Here is a 22,372-nt window from a genome sequence, read left to right as displayed (position 1 = left end):
TGAATAATTAATAAATTAGTAGATAGATAGATAGATAGATAGATAGATAGATGATAGATAGATAAATAGATAGATAGATAGATAGATAGATAGATAGATAGATAGATAGATAGATAGATAGATAGATAGATAGATAGATAGATAGATAGATAGATAGATAGATAGATATTGATATATTGATGGATGGATATAAATGGATTTAGAAAGATAAATTAGTGAATATATGGATGGATTGATTGATTATTATATGGCCTTACCCTAACCCTACCCTAAACCTTATTAAGTATGTTTTTTAACCATATATATTTTAGTTACAAGGACACAAAGCATGTCTTCATAAACCACCTGATCATTGTAATAACTTAATGACACTCTTATGTCATTATACAAATGTCTTCATCATCCATATAAAAAAGTGCACATACAAACACAAACAAACACACACGCACATATACACAATGTGTTTTCTCTCTCACTCTCTTTCTTTCTCTCTTCTCTCTCTCTCTCTCTCTCTCTCTCTCTCTCTTTCCATTTTCTCCCTCATCAGGGATGTTCCTCCATTTCCTCAGTCGAATGCAAATTGGTAGAAACACTGATCAGAACTTATTACAAAATGGAGCCGTGCTCAGAGAAGCAGATTCAGAGGAAGGTGCTGCTGAATGACGCTCGCTGGCGGAGATGGCAAATTACATTTCGTTTTTCATGGGGTCTTGAAAAGGGGGATGGTGAGGGGTGCAGTGATGCTGTCTCGCTTTATTTTCTTACTCTTATTTTCTCAGCTGTATACTGTAGATGTACATATATCCAAGACACACTTACCTGTATTATACTGTACCTTCTGCGAAATTGTAATTCTTTTTTAAATATCCAAGAAAGAAATAATCTATTCAAGTTCCTGAATGCTCTTTAGTGGAGAGATTTTCAATACAAAAACATTATTAAATTTAACGGTAGTTTTAATAACTTATTTCTAATGAAGATGATGGTAATTAATATTGTAGTAGTTATTTGGTAAGAAACTAGTATTCTTGTGCATACTAGTGCAATTTATATGCTTAATTAGCGTAATTAGGCAAATCACCTTATCTAATCCAAGATACCTTATTTTATTCAAGCTAAAAGATATTTTGTAAAAGATCTTTCTCAATAACAAAAATGTAATAGGACATACTGTTAAAAATTCCTAACGCAATCTCACGGCAATTCGTAACTTTTTGCTTTAGTGGCTAATTCGTAATTCGCACAATTTAGTACGATTTGTTCATCACCCAGTGACAGTTGGGGTTAGGGGTGGGGTCAGGTGCCAGGCCTCCTTTTTAAAATCGTACATTTTTTACTTAGCCGCTGAACTGACAAAACGTAAAATACTAACATTTCCTTGTGAGATCAGGCTGAAAATTCCTTGCTTTTTTTAACATCTTTGGAAATATTCGAAAATCCTATACACAAAAATAAAACACAGATGTTGTTTTTGTCTGCATCCAGCAATTATTAGAGTGTATAAATTTATGAAGTATTCAAATAATATCAACAATAATATTATTATAAATAATAATATCAGTAATAATAATAATATTAATAATAATAATAGTAATAATAATATTTTAAATAATATCAATAACAATATTATTAATAATATCAGTAATGATAATAATATTAATAATAAGAATATCAAAAATAATATCAATAATAATATCAATAGTAATAATGCTAATAATAATATCAATAACAATATTAATACTGATAATAATACCAGTAATAATAATAATAATAATAATATGAATAATAATAACATCAGTAATAATAATAATAATATGAATAATAATAATAGTAATAGTAATATTGATATTATTATTATTATTATTATTAACATTATTATTATTAACATCATTATTACTGGTATTATTATCATCAATATTTTATTATTATTATTATTAACATTATTATTATTATTAACATTATTATTACTCGTATTATTATTATCAATATTTTATTATTATTATTATTATTATTATTATTATATGGTTATTAAAAATTACATAAACAACAAACAAACAGGCAAATGCACACGTGCTGTACACACATGTAAATGCATGCATACAAACACGTATATACAAACACATTCATACAAATACATACACATGCATGCATTCATACATCAATCAATCAATCAATCAATCAATCAATCAATCAATCAATCAATCAAATGTCATGATTTTTGTTGTTATATAAAATGTATCAGCATATTGTGATTAGCCGTACTTTTGCTGTCTGTGTTCATTTTCCTCGGGCTCCTCCTCGGGATCCTGCTCTCCTCTGCAGCCCAAGGTTATCCAGTGTCTGGACATCTAATCATGCAGGCTGGCTGGAGGAGGGTGGAGGCTGAGGCTCGCTGTGGCCCTTCATCCTCACCTCCGTCCCCTGTCATTACGCATTCAAGCCCCGCACGCCCCGCTGTGATGAATGAGTCTGACCTTGGCAAATACAGAGGTTGCACTACAATAATTTTTAGATTTTTTGCGCAAAATTTCATTCTCTATTTTGACCCTCCGCTGGATTGACGGATGACCAAGTATTTTCCTCGCACCTAATGTAGGCACGAATCCCAACGTTTTAGATTGATTCGGGTAAAATGGAGGCGCCGCCACATATGTGTGCCATTATGGGTAATTGAGGCAGTTACGTCTCTTGTCCTTCTGACCTAAATGGATCATTTTTTTGCACCTTGTCAAAAAGAATAAGAAAAGGAAGCATGTAAGCCGAGGAATTCAGCCGTCTTTGCAGATTTTCTTCATTTCTTCAGGCCATTTGTGTTGCAATTAAGATATTGCCTAGAAATGCTTGGTTTAATAGGGCTGTGTTTGCTTGCAAGATGTAAAACACAGACTGACGTACTGGTGAGATGAAGCACTAATGAATGTAGTGAGGACACATCAGTTAACAGATGAAATGCTCAGAAACAATTATGTGGTCCCCATCACGGCTGTGGGAAAATATGTAGCTATATGTGTATTAATATGCATTGATAAATTAATAATATATGAATAACCAATTACTTTGTGACATGCTATATACAATATTGTACACATACACTACACATATATTGTAAATAATTAATTTCCATAATTAATTCATTCATCATATACACTGAATTGTGATGGACCTTTAATTTATTCATATTTTAAATATTTCAGTTGATAATACTATTATTATTAATAATAATGAGAAGAATTATTGCAATAATTATAATATAAATAATAACAACATTGTTATTAATAATAATAATAGTAATAATAATAATAGTAAAAATAATACAAGTAATAATAAAAACTAATAATAATAGAATTAGTAATAATAATAATAATAAAAACTATTATTATTATTTGTATATAAATCATAGCAATAAAAAATAAATAATTTATAATAAAAATAATGCCAATGTCAATAATGATAATTGTAGTAATAATAATAATAGTAATAATAACAATTAGTTATTTTATATATATAGTTCATAATAATCTCGCTATTTTAGAATATTACTTTAGATATGCAAAATATATTACAAATAGAAAACCTTTATAGTTAATACTAATCACTATTATTGATATATATGTATTAATATGCATTAATAAATTAAGATCAAATGACTAACCAATTATTTTTTGTTACATACTATACACAATATTCTAAACATAGACTACACATATGTGGTAAATAAATAATTTCCATAATTAATTCATTCATAATTTAAACTAAATTATGATGGACGTTTATTTTATTCATTTTTTGAGCATTTCAGTAAAAAAATAAAATAAAATAAAACAAGTATAATAATAGCAATATAATAATATAAATAATAACAACATTATTATTAATAATAATAAAATAACAATTAAAGAATTAGTAATAATAGTAATAATAATAATAATAATAACAACATCAAATATATAAGTTCTTTCTGGTTTTCGAATGTGATTGGCAGATAACCGTGTCATATTCTGCAATATCAGCGCTTGTGCAGCTTCTTCTCTCGTGTGTGTTACTCGGCTCACATGAGTGGCAGGTGAGGACTACAGTTTAACAAACATTGCAGCTGTTGGACAACATATTGTACTTTTGAGGCTTATTTAGATGAGAATGTAGTTGTTTCGTAGCGGAGCATTTTATTCCGTTCAGCCTTATAATCTTAAAACGTGAGCAAAATCAGCTGTTTTGTCATCACTTTAGACATTACGCTAGAGAATCATTCAAAAACTAGCTCTAAAGTGACGTTGGTAAAGTAGCAATGGTTTCTGCCGTTCTGACGTCAGCTGCAGATGTGAATGAACGGCGGAAGAAAGTAGTTCTTACAAAAGGGTTTTTAGACTCTGCTTGTTTGGTTTTCTTTTTCATATACATGATTATGCCGTCAAACTGTTGTGTAAACGCTATATATATATATATATATATATATATATATATATATATATATATATATATATATATATATATATTAGGGCTGAGCAATATATACGATATAATAATATATTGTACAATATATACAGTATATTAAAACATAAAAAGAACATTATTACAGAATATATTGATCAATATATTGACAACAGTAATCATAATAAAAAAAACATGATACCGATAATAAAACAGATATAAACAACCCAAATAAAGCCATTGCATTTATTAAAAATATATTATTTAATTAGAAAATAATATTCAAATGCTATACCACTACTACTGCTCCTGCTACACATAATAATATTAATAACAACAAGAAGAAAAAAATAAAAATATTATTTATTAATAATAAAACAGTAGTAATATTAATAATGATAGCAATGGTTATACAATAAAAATCAACATCATTATTAATAAAAATAGATAATAATAATGTTATTAGTAAGTATAATAATAATAATAATAATAATAATAATAATAATAATAATAATAATAATAATAATAATTATTATTATTATTATTTATATGTTTTACAGCATGTACAAACTCTAAATACCATCTCACCAGATCTGATAATGGTATTCAGTGTACATGTATAAATTATTTAGAACACAATCAGATTGAAACACAATATAAATGTATTATAAAGATGTAAAATTGCTGTGAGTCTCAGGGTATATGTGTATGTGTACTGTATGTACTTGTATATGTATATGTGTACTGTATGTATATGTATGTGTGTATGTGTATCTGTAGTATATGTAAATGCATGTGTTTATGTTTTTCTGTAGTATATGTCTATGTATATGCATGTGTTAATGTATATCTGTACTATGCATATGCATGTGTATATATATATGTATTTGTGTATGTGTATCTGTTTTTGTGTATGTGTATGTGTGTGTGCTCCAGTACTGCTGTTATATCAGTAGATGGCGATCCCTGCTCAGCAATCCTCTAGCTCAGGACGGGACGTGTGCTTGTGTCCTCAACCCAGAGCGTCTTCTCCATCTTCTGTGTCTGGGGTCTAACAAGCTGCCGGGGACAGCAGAGCTCAAATGAAGCAAATCAAAGAGAAAAAAGGGGGGGGAGAGCAGCGCGGCCCCTGCAGTGAACAGCCACAACTCCCAATATCAAATGAATTTGTATGGCCTGACATGATAAGCCCAAGGAAAAAGCCCAGTGTTCGTGCACACGCTTCTCTGCTCAACACAACACCAATGCTACGCTAGTCCAGGATTTAGCAGCAGCGCGTCTGTGGTCATCTAGATCAATGCATAATAATGCAAGGTTTTACACTGCAAGGGGAAAAAGGAATATTGCGATTCAGTGCAAATATCGAAGTATTCTTCTCTGAGAAGTAAAATAATGTAAGATATTGAGGCTTGCTTGTTGAACGATCATTTTTTTTGTTATTGTTAACATTTACATATATATATATATAAATTTATGTATTTAAAGTTTTAACTAGGTTAATTAGGTTAACTAGGCGGGTTAGGCTAGGTTATTTTGTTTTGTAGACTATCGGAAAAAAATATATAGCTTAAAGGGGCTAATAATTTTGTCCTTAAAATGGTGTTTAAAAAATTTAAAACTGCTTTTATTCTACCAGAAATAAAACAAATAAGACTTTCTTCAGAAGAAAATACATTATCAGAAATACTGTGAAAATTTCCTTGCTCTGTTAAACATTATTTGGGAAATATTTAAAAAAGAAAAAAAATCATAGGGGGGCTAATAATTCTGACTTATTACTATATTTAAAGGAGCCTTTCTCAAATGTATATGTTGATGTTAAGATTATTGTCATTTAAACTGAACATCATCTAAAAGCAATTATGGATTAGAATAAAAAAATATTAATCATAAAAAATAACATTTTTTTCTGTTGGTTTCTAATCTGACATTTTAAAATCAGATTCCATTTGAAAATTATGTTTATATCACCTTAAAGCAATTTAATAAAAATATATATACTTATGAATTTTATATTTAATTTTATCTGGGCAGAAATAATAATAATAACAACAACAACAACAACAATAATAATAATAATAATAATAATAATAATTATTATTATTATTATTATTATTATAAAGATATTGATTAAAATAATAAGAATAACAACAACAACAACAATAATAATAAAAACAATAATAATAATCATAATAATTATTTTTATTGGTATTATTAATTTTGTTATTTAATAATGTATTATTAATAAATTATTTATTAACATTATTACTGTTTTTAAAATAATAATAATAATAATAATAATAATAATAATAATTATTATTATTATTATTATTATTATCATTGTTGTTGTTGTTGTTGTTGTTGTTATTGTTATAATCATTATTATTATAGTAATATTGTAATTAATATTATCATTATAATAATGTATTACTAATTATGAATTGACAATATTACTATTTTATATTATTATTATTATTATTATTATTATGTATTATTATTATCATTATTATTACTGTTTAATGTTATTATTATTTTAATTATTTAATAACAATAATATTATAATTATTATGTGTATAATAATAATAATACTAATACTACTACTAATAATAATAATAATTAATATTATTATCATCAATATTTATTATTATTATTATTATTATTATTATTATTATTATGCATTATTACTATCATTATTATTATTATTATTATTATTATTATTATTATTATTATTATTATTATTATTATTACTGTTTATTATTGATATTATTTGTATTATTATTTAATAACAATACTATTATAATTATTATGTGTATAATAATAAGAAGAATAATAACAATTATTATCATTATTAATACTAATAATATTTATTATTGTTATTATTGTTATTATTATTATTATTATTATTATTATTATTATTATTATTATTATTATTGCTAGTAGTCGTAGTAATTATATCAAATACACTACAGGCTTCAATTTTTTTAAATTATATTAATTTTTTTTCAATTATAATGTATAATGTACTGTTATTATTATAGCAAATATATATACCATAATGATAGCCCTGTTGAATCGAGCAAAACGTCATAGTGTCCATTTAAATCATTAAAAAAATGTCTTTACAATTTCAAGCAGTATTCACGCATTAGTTATGATAAGATACTATGTGCAGTATTTTAGAATAATGTGATAAGAATCTCGTCGTTTCTCACTTCTGATTCAGACGTCTCATCTTTTTCCTCTGCAGTCTGTCTGTTCCTGCCTCTGCTTGTCCCTCAGGGTCCAGGTCATCTCAGAAACCTACACACACACGTACACACTCACACACACACAGACACCACAGGCTTCACCCTATATCTGGGCAGCTTTAGTCTGTCAGCATCTCAGTGCACAATCCCATCAGATACACACACTGACCCACAAACAACACACACACACACACACACACATTGAGATGCAGGGGTCTTTGTGCAGCCCTTCAGCCGAGGGAGCAGGAGTCTGCGAAGGGGAAATAAAAGCAGGGTTATCATCTACAGCCGCAAATGTGTCTGGCGTGAAGAGAAAGGCCATTTTGATTGCCCGTCCAAGAGAGTGAGTGCAAAACATTGTGTATAATAACATATGGTAATGCAGCTGTTTTTATGGCCCTGTTTTTGTCCCTATCCGTCCCATCTCGCCGCTCCCAAATGCTCCCATTTACACTCATCTCCACAATTTAGAGAATTCCTGCAATGCTGGCACACACACACACACACAAAACAGCGGCAGATGAGAAAGGCTTCTTTAGTGTTTTCTCTCTCTCTCTTTCTCTCTCTCTCCAGAACAGTTTGTGTTTTTCAGCTCCGGTGAATTTAAAGAATTGCAGAGTTATCGTGGCTTCACCCCCAGGCCCTCTTGTCTATTTTGCGAGAGTTTTTTTTTTTTTTTTCCACTACACACTAGGTCTGGGCGATATTACAAAAAAAATTAAATAAATAAAAGATCACAAAATCATGTTTCATATCATTCGATATTGATAATTATTAAATATTTTTTGCCAAGACATTTGGAAATATTAGGGTATTTTTTGTTTAATTTTTTTATTTTAATTTACCAACATTATAGCAAATAGTTTTATATATGATATTATTATTATTTAAATATAAATATTTAAACAAAACATCTAATCTCTTTATGATAAAATAAACAGAAGTGTTGAAGACACTCTTAAACTTTAAAAATAAATGTTACAAAGTGTGTGCAATGGTAAAGCGTAAATACTGAACAATTAAAGCAAACTTTAAGGTGTAAAAAATAACGATATAGTAAAATAAACTAAAACAGAACAAAATTATGATAATTAATCTGAGCTTTAAAGTAAAGGAACCAAGCTTTATTATTCAAATAGATATTACATTACATATTGTGAAGTTAAATGACTTTATTACCCTCTACAAAATCTTTCAGATGGGGTGCTAGGGGCTGAGACGCACAAGAAAAGAAACCAAAAAGCTACTCTGGCGACATCCTTACATCAATTTTATTTACAACCTCCTCACTGCCTGCTCAACACGGCACTCATTTTCGCATGTGTTACTCTGCTTTGAGGTGGCGATAACGAAACCCAACCAGAGTCCGATCACATGTTGCGTCTAAAAGCATGTGAAAAGTTTTGGCGCATGTATTCCACATTTTCAATGTGTTTTGCTCTTGTGCTCATCTGGCGTCTCTTATAACTAGCCGACTATTAACTGTTTTCTCAGAGGATGACAAACGGACAAACCATTGCTGCGATTCTGATACAAGTTTTATTCATGAAGAAAAATAAAAAGCACTGCAGTGTTTAGGTGCGCTGTGTTTGTCTGAGGTAATTAGTCTACTATAATTACCAAAATGTTTGTATTCTATACAAACTGTGAAGCAGATTGGTTAGTTCTACTTACGTGAATAACGGTGCGCTCGCGGCTTTCTGGAAAGTTGAGATGTTTTTAACTAGGTTTTTAACAAAACATTTAGGAATATTATGATATATTTTTTTAGTTTAACCACTTTATTTTAATTTACCAGCATTACTAAGGCTAATAGTTTTAATAGTAGAAAACTAAAAATATTTAAACAAAATATCAGATCTCTTTATAATATAATAACCACAAGTGTTAAAGAGACTCTTAAACTTGATCAATAAAAAGTTACAAAGAGTATGCAGTTGTAAAGCGTAAACACTGAACAATCAAAGCAGACTTTAAGGTGTGAATAATAATGATACAGTAAACCTCAAACTCTGTCAACAACACACACACACACAAAACCTAAATATAGTCAAAAATACAATTATGAGTTATTTCCAAGTTGAGATATTCAAGTCACCTGCTGAAATAATTATATTTATACAACAGTTCTGTCTGGTTCTCGAATCTGATTGGCTTATAGTCGTGCAATATTCTGCAATAACAGCACTCGCACAGCCTATTCACTCTTGTGTATTACTCCACCCACATAGAGTGACAGCAGATCAATAAACTCACTACAGTTTAACAAATGTTGCAGCTGTTAGACAACATAATGTACTTTTGAGGTTTCTAGACTGATGGCTTTTCATGCTGATCAGCCTTATAATCTTAAAATGTGAGCAAAACTTTAGACATTATGCTAGAGAATCATTCAAATACTAGCTCTAAAGTGACATTTGTGAAGTAACAACATTTTGATGGTCAGTTGCAGATTTGAAGGAATGGCAGAAGAATGTAGTTCCTCCTACAAAACGTTTTTAGTCTCTCCGTGAAAGATTTTGCTGTCGAACTGTTGTATAAATGCAGTGCGATATGGCTCGTAGCAGTGCGATATGGCTGTATATCCTTACTATATATCCTCACAGCCATATCGCACTGCTACTCCTGTGATATTGCTCATTCATATTGTAATAAATATTGCAGAGAAACTAAACATTGCAATGTCAGATTTTTTTTAGATCCTGCAGCCCAAGTCCCAACACAAATCGACAGCATTTTTTTTACAGTGAACACTCAAGATTTTTATTTATGCTGCTTGTTCAACTTACTTATTTAAAATGAGCTTAATTAACAAAATTCTTGAGGTTTTTATGGGTCAGCTTAGTTTTATGTTCAATCCACTTAAATTTTCAAAGTTAACTTAATCGGTTTTTGTTGGGACAACAGGAAAGAATGGATCGGAACCCAGCATTTTTTTATTATCTATACACTCAAAAAAGTGACTTCTGCTGCTTGTTCAAACTACTTCTTTAAAATGAGTTGAAGCAACACAACTGAAGTTGTTTTTTGGGACAACTTAATCAGTTTGTTTTGGGACAACATGAAGGAATCGAGTAGAACCCAGCATTTTTTTACAGAGATGCTACTTGCTCATTTACTTTTAAGGTAATAGCACTATGGTCCTGTCATGGAGGTCACTATTACCTCTGCTTTGCATTTTTAATAAATCATATTTTATGTTTGGTCTTTTTGTTTTATCGACCTTGTGTTGCAATATTAGCATGGTGTTAAAAAAGCAACCCAGGCTCATTCTGAAAACGTACCTCTATATACATTTCTGGAGATCACGAAATACGTCCCAGAAGCTACGTTTTTTTTTTTTTTCCGGTTTTTGTTTTTGCCAATCTACTTGAGGCCGCTGTGTGCTTTTTGAGATCTCAAATTTCTCTCACGAGTGCCATTCGCGCCTGCTGTTCTCACGTAAATCCACTAGAGGCCGCTGTCGACTGACTGAAAGATGGCTGACCCTCCTCCTTCCCTAATCCCAACCAATTTTATCGATTAACCCGCCCACCCACTTCCCTAAACCCAACCAATTACTTTCAAAAGCAATAAAGAAAAAGAAAAGCCCTCGCCTGATTTTTACCACATTTTCAGATTTTACCACATTCTCACCCTGTTATTTACTTGTTTATTTTATTTTTTGGATTATGTTTTTGTTTTACCCACTTTCTGGAACGATTCTTCACCCGACTTGAACCCCATTGTCATGGTCAACTCCTCTCTGTGTCTCAAGTCCGCCGACATGGCGAGCTAACGGGATAAATTGGTTACAGTGCGAAAGCCGTCTACAATAAGGTAGGCAGTCAGCTGCAAGCCCGAAAGGGAACGCCGTCATACCGCCCCGTAGCATTTGTTTTAAAGATGAAATGCAGCCGTACATACTTAATTTGCCGTCTCCAGAAACGTAAATAGGGCTACGTTTGCCAAATGGGTCTATGTTGTAAAAACGAATAATATACTAAGTGTTATTTTTGTCTGACCCTTAAATTAAATACTCTAAATGTCACCGCTATATCAGTTTTTACTCTGTGATGAAGCGTTTTGACCACATTTTCTTTATTCTTGTTTTGCAGACACGGTCAGATCTTCATGCAAAATAAAAACCTCAATGTCACCGCTGGGCCTTATATTTTTTATCACTCACACACACAAAATAAATCCCTTTGTAATATTTTGTCTCTGTCATTGTTTAACATATAAACTCCTTATTGTGCTTCATTGAATTGAACTCAACGTTTTTCTTTCACACCACCGTCGGTCTTCAATCTCCGTCAATGTCGATCTCTCCTGTTGTTTAAGAGCTCTGGCCAAAGTTTTCTCCCGCTAAACAATGCGCTCTCAGGTGTGTGATATGGACAAGGCTGAATGCAGAATAGCGGGGACATTGTGGCTTGTGTTGATGCCGGCCTGTAAGTCATTTTGAAATGCTTTTTTGCGAGCCCCGCTGGAGGGCTGAACGTGTTTTTTGGCTTTGTTTTTTTTTTTTTTTTTTCTGGCCAAGCACAATAGAAGTAATCTGTGCACAGAGCTGCTGAAAACTGACAAAAGGGGGTGGGGGGGGGGGGGGGATGCGGGGCAATTCAGAGTCGGACCAAAACCTGGACTATAAAAACTGCCTTAAATCCGCTGTGGTGAGGAGATTTTTTCTTTCTGGAACACAGATGAGCATGTGCAGGAGGTTTTCTGTCAATCTAATTGCATTTATAGCTTTTGCTGATTATACAAATTTAAAATAAATATATTTATAAAATGATAATCCAATATATAAAAATAATATATTTATTTATGTAAAATTGATTTATTAGTATTTTCATTCAATTTATTATATGCAATATCAGTCCTAATAGAGCCTATACGATTTAAATTTTTTAAATACATAAATATGTTTATAAATAAAACAAATGATTTATAAAAAAATAATTGAATAAATAATTAAATATTGTCATAAATAAAATTGAATAAAATTGTTCTAAAATCTTTTAAACATTTTTGAACTGAATAAATACATAAACTTAAATATAAAATAAATTGTTTATAAAAAATAAAAGATAAATAATTAAATATTTATATTAACAAAATAAAATAGTATAATCTAATAAATTAATGTTTATAAATAAAAACATTTATAAAAAAATAAAATGAATACATACATAAATGAAAAAAAATTAAATACATATTTAAATAATAAATTAAACATATATAAATAAAAATAATATTCTTATTTATCTAAAATTGATTTATTAGTATCATCATTCAGTGTATTATATGCAATATCAGTCCCAATACAGACTGTAAGCTTCTAAAAAAAATCATAAATTAAATAAGTACATTTAAAAATAATATATTTATAAAAATAATAAAATAAATAATACATTTGTAAATAAAATATTTATAAATTTATGCATTTGTTAAATTAATTTATTATGATTGAAATAAAGTATATATATATATATATATATATATATATATATATATATATATATATATATATATATATATATATATATATATATATATATATATAAATAAAAATAAAATATTTATTTATATAAAATTGTATTATTCTTATAATAATAATAATAATAATAATAATGAAAATAATAATAATAGTAGTAATAATAATAATAATGATTATTATTATTGTTGTTGTTGTTGTTGTTGTTGTTGTTGTTGTTGTTTATTTTTTACCAAAAAAAAGAAAAAAAAGAAAAAATCTCTTCAATTGCTCATATATTGTCATTGTTGTTGAGACGGAGAGATTTTGAGGGAGGGGTGGGGGGTTTGTTGCATATGGCCAGTTGGCCCTTATTTATTTTTCATTTTTACTTGTGTCTGCTGATGTATCAGGAGCGTCCCTGTTCTGCTTCTTCTTTGAATAATAATCAGAAATAGAGTGGGCCCCATTTTTTTTACCCTCCTCTTGCCCTTCCATCTCATCAGCTGCTCTGATAGCCATGAATCTTGTCACTCAATTTTTTCATCAGGATGTGCATAGTAGGGGTGTGTGAAAGCGTGCTGAGAGAACGGCCGCAAGATGACCGCTCAGCACACACACACATATAGACATTAAAGCACTGCCCATCCTGCTCATGCAACTCCGTACTTGGATTTACACCAATGTGAAATTTGGCAAAATGTTATGTATAAACAAGCTTTTGCAAAGCACTTAAATAATAAAATAAAAATTGTAAAATTGTAAAATAACAAATAAAATTCTATTAAATTTATAATAAAATAATGATTACGCTTTACAATGAGGTTTCATTAGTTATTATTACTTAATGTATTTATAAACATGAACTAAATAAAACTAAATGTGTTATTTGGTTACGTTTTAAGGAAAGTAGTGTAAAAGTATGTTATTTTATCATTTTAAAGAGTAAAATTGCCTTAAAAAAGTTTTTATCCAACACTGTTATTACTCATAAATCAGCATTTACTAATACATTATTTATAAAATAAATTATTTTAATATAATATAAAATAAAAACCTTGCACAAAACAAATGAAATATTTAAAATAAAAACTAAGCACAAAACAAAACATAAAATAAATATAATAATTTAATATAATACTTTTTTTAAATTAAAAGCACACATAAAACAAAACAAGCTATTTTTTAAAATAAAAAATAAAAAAAGCATAACATAACAAAACAAAATGTTTTAATAATTTTAACATTAAACGCATGTACAGTACAAACAAAACTAATTGTGATATTTTAAAATAAAAACTCAGCATAAACAAAACATAAAATAAATAAAATATTTTTACATAATAGTTTTTTTTTTTATAAAAAGCATGCACAAAACAAATATTTTTATTTAAGAAAAACCAAAACAAAACATAAAATATTTTTAACATATTTTAAAATGGGCGAAGCAGTGGCTCAGGTAGTGCTGTCGCCTCACAGCAAGAAGGTGGTTGGTTCGCGTGGGTTTCCTCCGGGTGCTCCGGTTTCCCCCACAGTCCAAAGACATGCGGTACAGGTGAATTGGGTAGGCTAAATTGTCCATAGTGTATGAGTGTGTGTGTGTGGATGTGTGTGTGGATGTTTCCCAGAGATGGGTTGCGGCTAGAAGGGCATCCGCTGAATAAAAACTTGCTGAATAAGTTGGCGGTTCATTCCGCTGTGGCAGCCCCGGATTAATAAAGGGACTAAGCCGACAAGATAATAAATGAATATTTCAAAATGAAAAGCATGTACTGTACAACAAAACAAAATAAATTATAATATATTTAAATAAAAACTAAGCACAAAACATGAAATAAATAAAATATTTTAATGTAATATTTTACAATAAAAAGCTCACAAAACAAAAACACAAATAAATAATATTAAATAATATAATATTTAATCATAAAAACAAATCATAAACTAAAATAAAGTATTTTTAATTAAAAAAAATTATATAAAGAATGCATAAACAACTAATATTTGTGGATAATATAACAAAACTAAACACAACATAACACAACTAAATATTTTAAATATATTTTAAAAATATTTCTAAAGACTAGGCACAAAACAAAACATAAAATAAATTTTAAAAACTTACATAATTTTTTTTAAATTAAAAGCACAAAAAACAAATATTTTTTGATATAATATAAAAAAATAAAAAACAAAATATAATATAACACAATATTTTTTGTACTAAAAAGCATGCACAAAAAACAAAACAAAACAAATATGCATTTTGCTGCTGTTCGTTTTTGTTCTGAATGAAGCAGATTTTCTCCCTCCATCTGCTTTTTGCTGTCAGCTTTCCTCCTCTTGAGCTCCCACATGTGCTTGCTGTGTAATTGTTCAGCCTCCTGTACTTCAACTTGAACTTGACACTGTTTTCTTTTTGCCAGTTTTTCTTTCCTTTTTTTTCCCTCTCTCTCCTGACTTTATACGAGGCTCGAGTGATTAACTTTGACAATGGGCATTTTTTCCCCATCTTCAGGCAGATCGTCGCCGTCTCTTTGACAGCTGTCATTTACCATTAGCTCTGTGCTGTTCGCTGGAAATAATTTGATTTCTTATTCCTGTTTGAAACGCTGCCAGTAGTATTGCATGCCTTGATGGGGGAAAAGCTGTGACACACATGCGCACACACACACTCTAATCTAGCGTAATTGCTGCCTCTCCTGAGAGTGTTAATTGGGTTTTAATTACTCTTAATTGTAGCTGCTAATTAAGATCTTTTTTTCCTTGTGTTAAGTACTCAGAAGTTAAGTGGGGGGAATAATTAAGCTTAATTAGTTAATGAGATTAATTATCAATAGACATATGGCAGGTGTAATTGTAAAAAAAAAGTCCCACCTGCAATTAATGCTGTCGCATATTTAACGATGTATATCTGATGTGTTCATTCGGACTTTTCTGAGATAATTAATTAGCGACGGAGTCAGATCGTGCTAACAGTTCATATTTGAGATGTGAATAACAGGTTCTTTATGGTAAATCGTTTAAGTACAGATTGTCTTAATGAGTTTTGAAGCACAGGGCTTATGAGAAGTGTTTAATTACATATTGCTTAATTAAAGAAAAATGCTGTCTTTCAAATATACTATTAAATATTTTAAGCTATAAAAGTAGATTTTTTATTTAAATACAATTTTAAGAGTACAATTAAATTGTATTAAATTTTTAAATTAAATTAAAATGCGTAATTAAAATAATTGTATTTAAATTGTATGTAAAATTGTATCATACAAAAATTATTATATGCAAAATAAAATGTTAAATTATTTTACTTAATAAAATTTCAAATTGAAAATAAATAAATGTGTAATTGTTTTTTCAACATTTAAAATATTTGTATTAAATTATACTAAAACATTTTTGCTAAATAAATTGCTAAATTATTTAACTTATTAATAAACTGTCAAATAAAAAAAAATGTGTAATTAATAGTTTTTTTTTTCAACATTTTAAATATTGTGTTAAATTATATCATACTAAAATTATTATATGCAAAATAGATTATTTAATTATTTAAATGATTAATCAAAGTGCTATAGTACCAATAGTAAAATTAAATATTTTTAGTTATGGGAGTTGATTTTATTTCATGATTTTTAAAATTGATTAAATAATTTAAATTATTGATCAAAGTGTTTAATTTATTTAATTTATTTGTATGTTAAATTGTTTTATACTAAAATTCATTATATGCAAAACAGATTACTAAATTCGTAAAATTATTATTATAATGTTAAATTACATTAAAATATATAATTGTGATTATATTTTACGTTCTAATTATTTGTATGTTAAATTATATCATACTAAAATCATTATATGCAAAATAGATTAATTATTTAAATTATTGATTAAAGTGTTATAGTACAATTAAATATTACATAAGTTATGGGAGTTTTTGTTTTTCAAATTGGTTAAATAATTTAAATTGTTGATCAAAGTGTTTAATTGTACACTGTTTATTAAAGAACAAAAGCTTTTACATAGTAAAATTAAATATTTTAATTTATAGAAGTTAATTTTAATGATGAGTAGGTAGTGCTGTCGCCTCACAGCAAGAAGGTTGCTGGGTCGCTGGTTCGAGCCTCGGCTCAGTTGGCATTTCTGTGTGGATGTTCTGGTGCTCCGGGTCCCCCACAGTCCAAAGACATGCGGTACAGGTGAAATGGGTAGACTTAATTGTCGATAATGTATGAGTGTGTGTTTGGATGTTTCTCAGAGATGGGTTGTGGCTGGAAGGGCATCCGCTGCGTAAAAACTTGCTGGATAAGTTGGTGGTTCATTCCGCTGTTGCGACCCCGGATTAATAAAGGGACTAAGCCGACAAGAAAATGAATCTGTTGAATTGCATCCCAATCATCACAAATACTGCAGAAGACCTATTGAAACTCAAGATTCTGACAGAAATCAGTCAAGTTTGGTAAAGGAAAAGTCATAGTCTGGAGTTCAGTATGGGGACATGCAAGAGATCTGCAGAGTGGAGGGCAACAGCAACAGCCTGAGGTAGCAAGACATTTGTGCTGCCCATTACATTACAAACCACAGGAGAGGGCAAATTCTTCAGCAGGATGGCGCTTCTTCTCATACTTCAGCCTCCACTTCAAAGTTCCTGAAAGCAAAGAAGGTCAAGCTGCTCCAGGTTTGTCCAGCCCAGCAACCAGAAATGAACGTTATTGAGCATGTCCTTGATAAGATGAAGGAGGAGGCATTGAAGATGAATCCAAAGTGTCTTTATGAACTCTGGGAGTCCTGCAGGAATGTTTTCTTCGACATTCCAGATGACTTTATTAATAAGTGATTGCAGAGATGTATGGATGCAGTCCTCCAAGCTCATGATGGAGTCAGACACAATATTTACATTTACATTTAGTCATTTAGCAGACGCTTTTATCCAAAGCGACTTACAAATGAGGACAAGGAAGCAATTTACACAACTATAAGAGCAACAATGAATAAGTGCTATAGGCAAGTTTCAGGTCTGTAAAGTCTAAGAAGGAAAGTATTTGTAATTTATTTAGTAATTTTTTTTTTGAGTACAGTTGGTGCGATATTCAGAGAGGCAATTGCAGATTAGGAAGTGAAGTGGAGACTAAATAGTTGAGTTTTTAGTCGTTTCTTGAAAACAGCAAGTGACTCTGTCGTTCTGATGCAGTTAGGGAGTTCATTCCACCAACTGGGCAAATTGAGCGTGAGCGTGAGCGAAAGTGATTTCTTCCCTCTTTGGGATGGAACCACGAGGCGACGTTCATTCACAGAACGCAAGTTTCTGGAGGGCACATAGATCTGCAGCAGTGAGAGCAGATAAGAAGGAGCAAGGCCAGAAGTCACTTTGTAGGCAAACATCAGAGCTTTGAATTTGATGCGAGCAGCAACTGGCAGCCAGTGCAAACGGATGAGCAGCGGAGTGACATGTGCTCTTTTTGGTTCATTGAAGACCACTCGTGCTGCTGCGTTCTGGAGCAGCTGAAGAGGTTTGATAGAGTTAGCTGAAAGCCCCGCTAGTAGAGATATTATTTGTTATTTCACTGCAGCATGACTTTATAGTCCATACTAGACATTATTTCTGTTAAGTGACAAGACTTTTGTCTAAGCAAATTCAGACTTTACTGTCCTAATTAAATACTCAAAAATTAATCATTTCTAAATACTGTATAGAAATTGTGTAATGTGATACCATGGTTTAATGATCAGAGAGAGCATGAATGATGATAGAAATGTTCATATTTAAGCAAACTATCTCAAATAAAAATAGATTAAAATCTATTTTATTTTGTTAGATTGTCCATATATGCTTGACACATATTGGATGTATTTTTTCTTTCACTATTCACTCCAAATCATGAAATAAAAATTATATTTTAAATTAATCAATTAGTAAAGAAAGGCGCAAAGATATTAAAGATGTATTGATCAAGGTTTTTTATTTTATTAAGTGTTTTAAAATAACTAAATCGAAGTTTAAGCACGATGTCACATCAACAAATATAATAATATACATATTTTCAAGACCTAATTTACAAGTCTTTAAGATCACGACTGCATATAAACCGACATTTTACACTATACATATTGTGTAGTGATCTTTAATATGGTCTAAAATGATTCCTTGTGGTAAAATATTGTGCATGGCGAAGACGGCATTAAATTGGGGCGATGGCTGTAGATTGACCCTGTGTCTTTTATCACGCTGATGAAGTCCTTGAAGGCTACGTGCTCTCCGGATGTGCCCCGGCCATGCACGGAATAGAAAAGCGCCAATCACATCACTTAAGTTTTATAGGAAATGTACTATTTTACTACATCAAATGTTCGATTTGTAATGTGGCTGGATGGAGCTGGCAAAGTGCTGCGGCACATTACGTCGCTTTAGGCTTTGTTAGCGCTCTGTTTTTCTCTCCATCTATATCTTTCATTTGTCCACGCGCAATGTTCCCTCTCTCTCTCTCTTTCTCTCTGTCTGCGTTCAATTGGAGGACTCGGTCTCTGTCACATTCTGTGAAATTGTATTTCAGGAAGATGGATCCTTTTCCTTATATACATGACACGCAGGGAAGCATGACCACCCCCACCCAACACCAAGACCCGTGGCTTACCTATATTTGTTCGCTAATACACATGCGTGTTAGATGTGCACACACACACACAAATAAAAACGACACACTCTCCTTTTTGCCCCCGAGACGTTCTGCTGGTATTTGCCGTCTGATGACGTTCAACTGACCTGACTGTTTTGCTTCCTGAGCTGTGATGCGATAGAATGCAACGTTTCTGTGCCGTGTTCATTTTTAAAGTGAGTGAATACCGCACTGTTTCATAGTAAAATCCGGTGGCATTAAGGCCAGCTCATAGATCTGATTAGAACTATTGCTACCCACACCAAATAACATGCTGGTATTATACTGACATTGTGTCATATACCACTTAAAATTTAAAGTACTGTTCAAATTGACTACCCTTTCGTTATGTTCAGGGCTATTTTTACCCCATTGACTTCCATATAATGACATTTTTTGTTTGCAAAGCCATGGCGGCATATGATTATGCATTCTTGATTGTTGATGTTTTTCCCTGTTGGGAAAAGGTAAAGTTTTTCATTGTATACATTTTGTGTATAGTGTATAGTCGTGTTCTGTGCGCATGTCACCAATATGAAAGCCATTAATTTTTTTAATTCTTTGCGCCATCTAGCAGCAATGTTTGGAACTGTTCTGAGGCAGATGAAAATTAAAGATGTGCTGCAATTTTCCACAAAAAAATGACACCGTTCAATTTTTTTTTCCGGAGACGTTTTGCTGTTATTTGCCATTTGATGATGTTTATCTGACTTGACTGTTTTGCTTCCTGAGCTGTGATGCGATACAATGCAACATTTCTGTGCCGTGTTTATTTTTATAGCTAGTGAATGCCGCACTGTTTCAGAGTAAAATCCATCTGCATTAAGGCCAGTTCGTAGATATTAATAAAACTGTTGGAGTCCACAAGAATGTTATACTGAGATTTTGTCATATTTGAAGTATTGTTTGAATTGACCACCCTTTCGTTATGTTCGGGCTGTTTTTGCCCCATTGACTTCCATTATAATACCATTTTTTGATTGCAAGTCATATCAGCATATACTCATGCTTTATTGATTGTTGGTGGTTTTGCCTGTTGGAAATAGGAACAATTTCTCATTGTTTACTTTTTGTTGTTTACCATTTTCATTTTCTTTAGCACTTTTTAAAAGATTTATTTTTCGTTGATTTTGCCTTTATCAGGAAGTGCATTGCATTGCATAGCTATATATCGGTACCGACACGTATTGAAATATAAATATTTAATCGGAGCATAAATATAACCGGAGCACCGGAAACCCATGCCAACATGGGGAGAACATGTCTGGCACTAAGTTCATTCATTCAATTTCTTGTCAGCTTAGTCCCTTTGTTAATCCGGGGTCGCCACAGCGGAATGAACCGCCAACCTATCCAGCAAGTTTTTTTAATTTCCTTCCAGCCATAACCCATCTCTGGGAAACATCCACACACACATTCACACACACACTCATACACTACGGACAATTTAGCCAACCCAATTCACCTGTACCGCATGTCTTTGGACTGTGGGGGAAACCGGAGCACCCGGAGGAAACCCACACGAAGGCAGGGAGAACATGCAAACTCCACACAGAAACGCCAACTGAGCCAAGGTTCGAACCAGCGAGCCATCGACCTTTTTGCTGTGAGGCGACAGCACTACCTACTGCGCTACTGCCTCGGCGCTAAGTTGCCTTAACTTTTTTTTTTTACAGTGTAATTACAGTAATCCTTGTTGTTCATGGGCCATTAGAGTGTATTGCGGGTATATTGCTCTACCATATATGATAAACCAGTGGGAGTTGGCTTGTAGAGGCAAGAGATGGAGGGATTTACGGGGTTACCATTGTTGTTTGTCTCCTCTGGGCACAATAGGGTGTACATGCGCTCCGCAGGTGGAGCCAGACACTCACCCAACTCAGATCTCCGAGAATCTCCACCGGATGTGTGTATGTGTGGGTCAGTCTGGCGGAGACCCCTGGATGAGCCAGGCAGCAGCAGAAATATAAACTAGATTAATAAAACAACAGCGCGGGACTCAAAGGAGCCAACAGACCCCCCTCAGCTCCCCTCCCTCCTTGTTAGCGCCGCTCCCTAATATCAGCGGGAGACCAGGCTTCACGGGCCCCGCAGAGGCTGAGCCGTGTTTGATTCTGCCTGTGTTTTCCCTCTCGTAACGCACTCCTACTTAACCAGGACAAAGATCATGTGTGGATGAGGAGCAGCGGGCCCTGCTCCGTCTCTGCGCTCCTTCTTGTTATCCACCCAGCTTGCCTCTTCTCATATGCTCCAGTGACCCCAAAACACACATTCATTTGCACAGCACTGGCTCCTTCCTCCGTGTTTTTGACTCACCTGATTCTGCCGGAGAGTTGGATTGAGAATTAAGCATCAGTCTTGTTCACACTGAGGAGGCACGTGGAGTGGATTTTAAGTGCAGTTATGCGATTGTTGAATGTAAAAATGACATGACATTCACAACGACATTCTCACGAGTTCATTTTGTCAGGTTTATTAAATAGCAACCCAGGCTCATTCTGAAAACGTACCCCTATATACGTTACTGCAGAGCACCAAATATGTCCCTGGAGCTACGTTTTTTTGCAGTTTTTGTTTTCATGAAT

General features: G+C 31.6%; 1 protein-coding gene across 3 annotated transcripts in view; it reads left to right on the top strand.

Annotated features, from left to right (window-relative positions):
* Window positions 1–22,372, top strand: part of LOC147843282 (uncharacterized) — a 513,583-nt gene that overhangs the window by 62,497 nt on the left and 428,714 nt on the right. Inside the window, exons 3-4 of one of the 3 annotated variants that reach the window (XR_015496519.1) lie at window positions 7,676–8,019; window positions 11,774–11,874. The exons of 1 other annotated variant lie outside the window; for it this stretch is intronic. The gene's annotated coding sequence lies outside the window, so the exon portion shown is untranslated. Of the gene's footprint in view, window positions 1–7,675; window positions 8,020–11,773; window positions 11,875–22,372 lie in introns of those variants that run through there. One more of the 3 variants, XR_015496518.1, reaches the window with a different exon arrangement.

Source organism: Danio rerio, chromosome 7 (genome assembly GCF_052040795.2).
Source record: "Danio rerio strain M-AB ecotype USA chromosome 7, GRCz13ab, whole genome shotgun sequence".
In the NCBI taxonomy this organism is placed as follows: Eukaryota; Metazoa; Chordata; class Actinopteri; order Cypriniformes; family Danionidae; genus Danio; species Danio rerio.
This window is presented reverse-complemented; position numbering and strand designations above follow the sequence as displayed.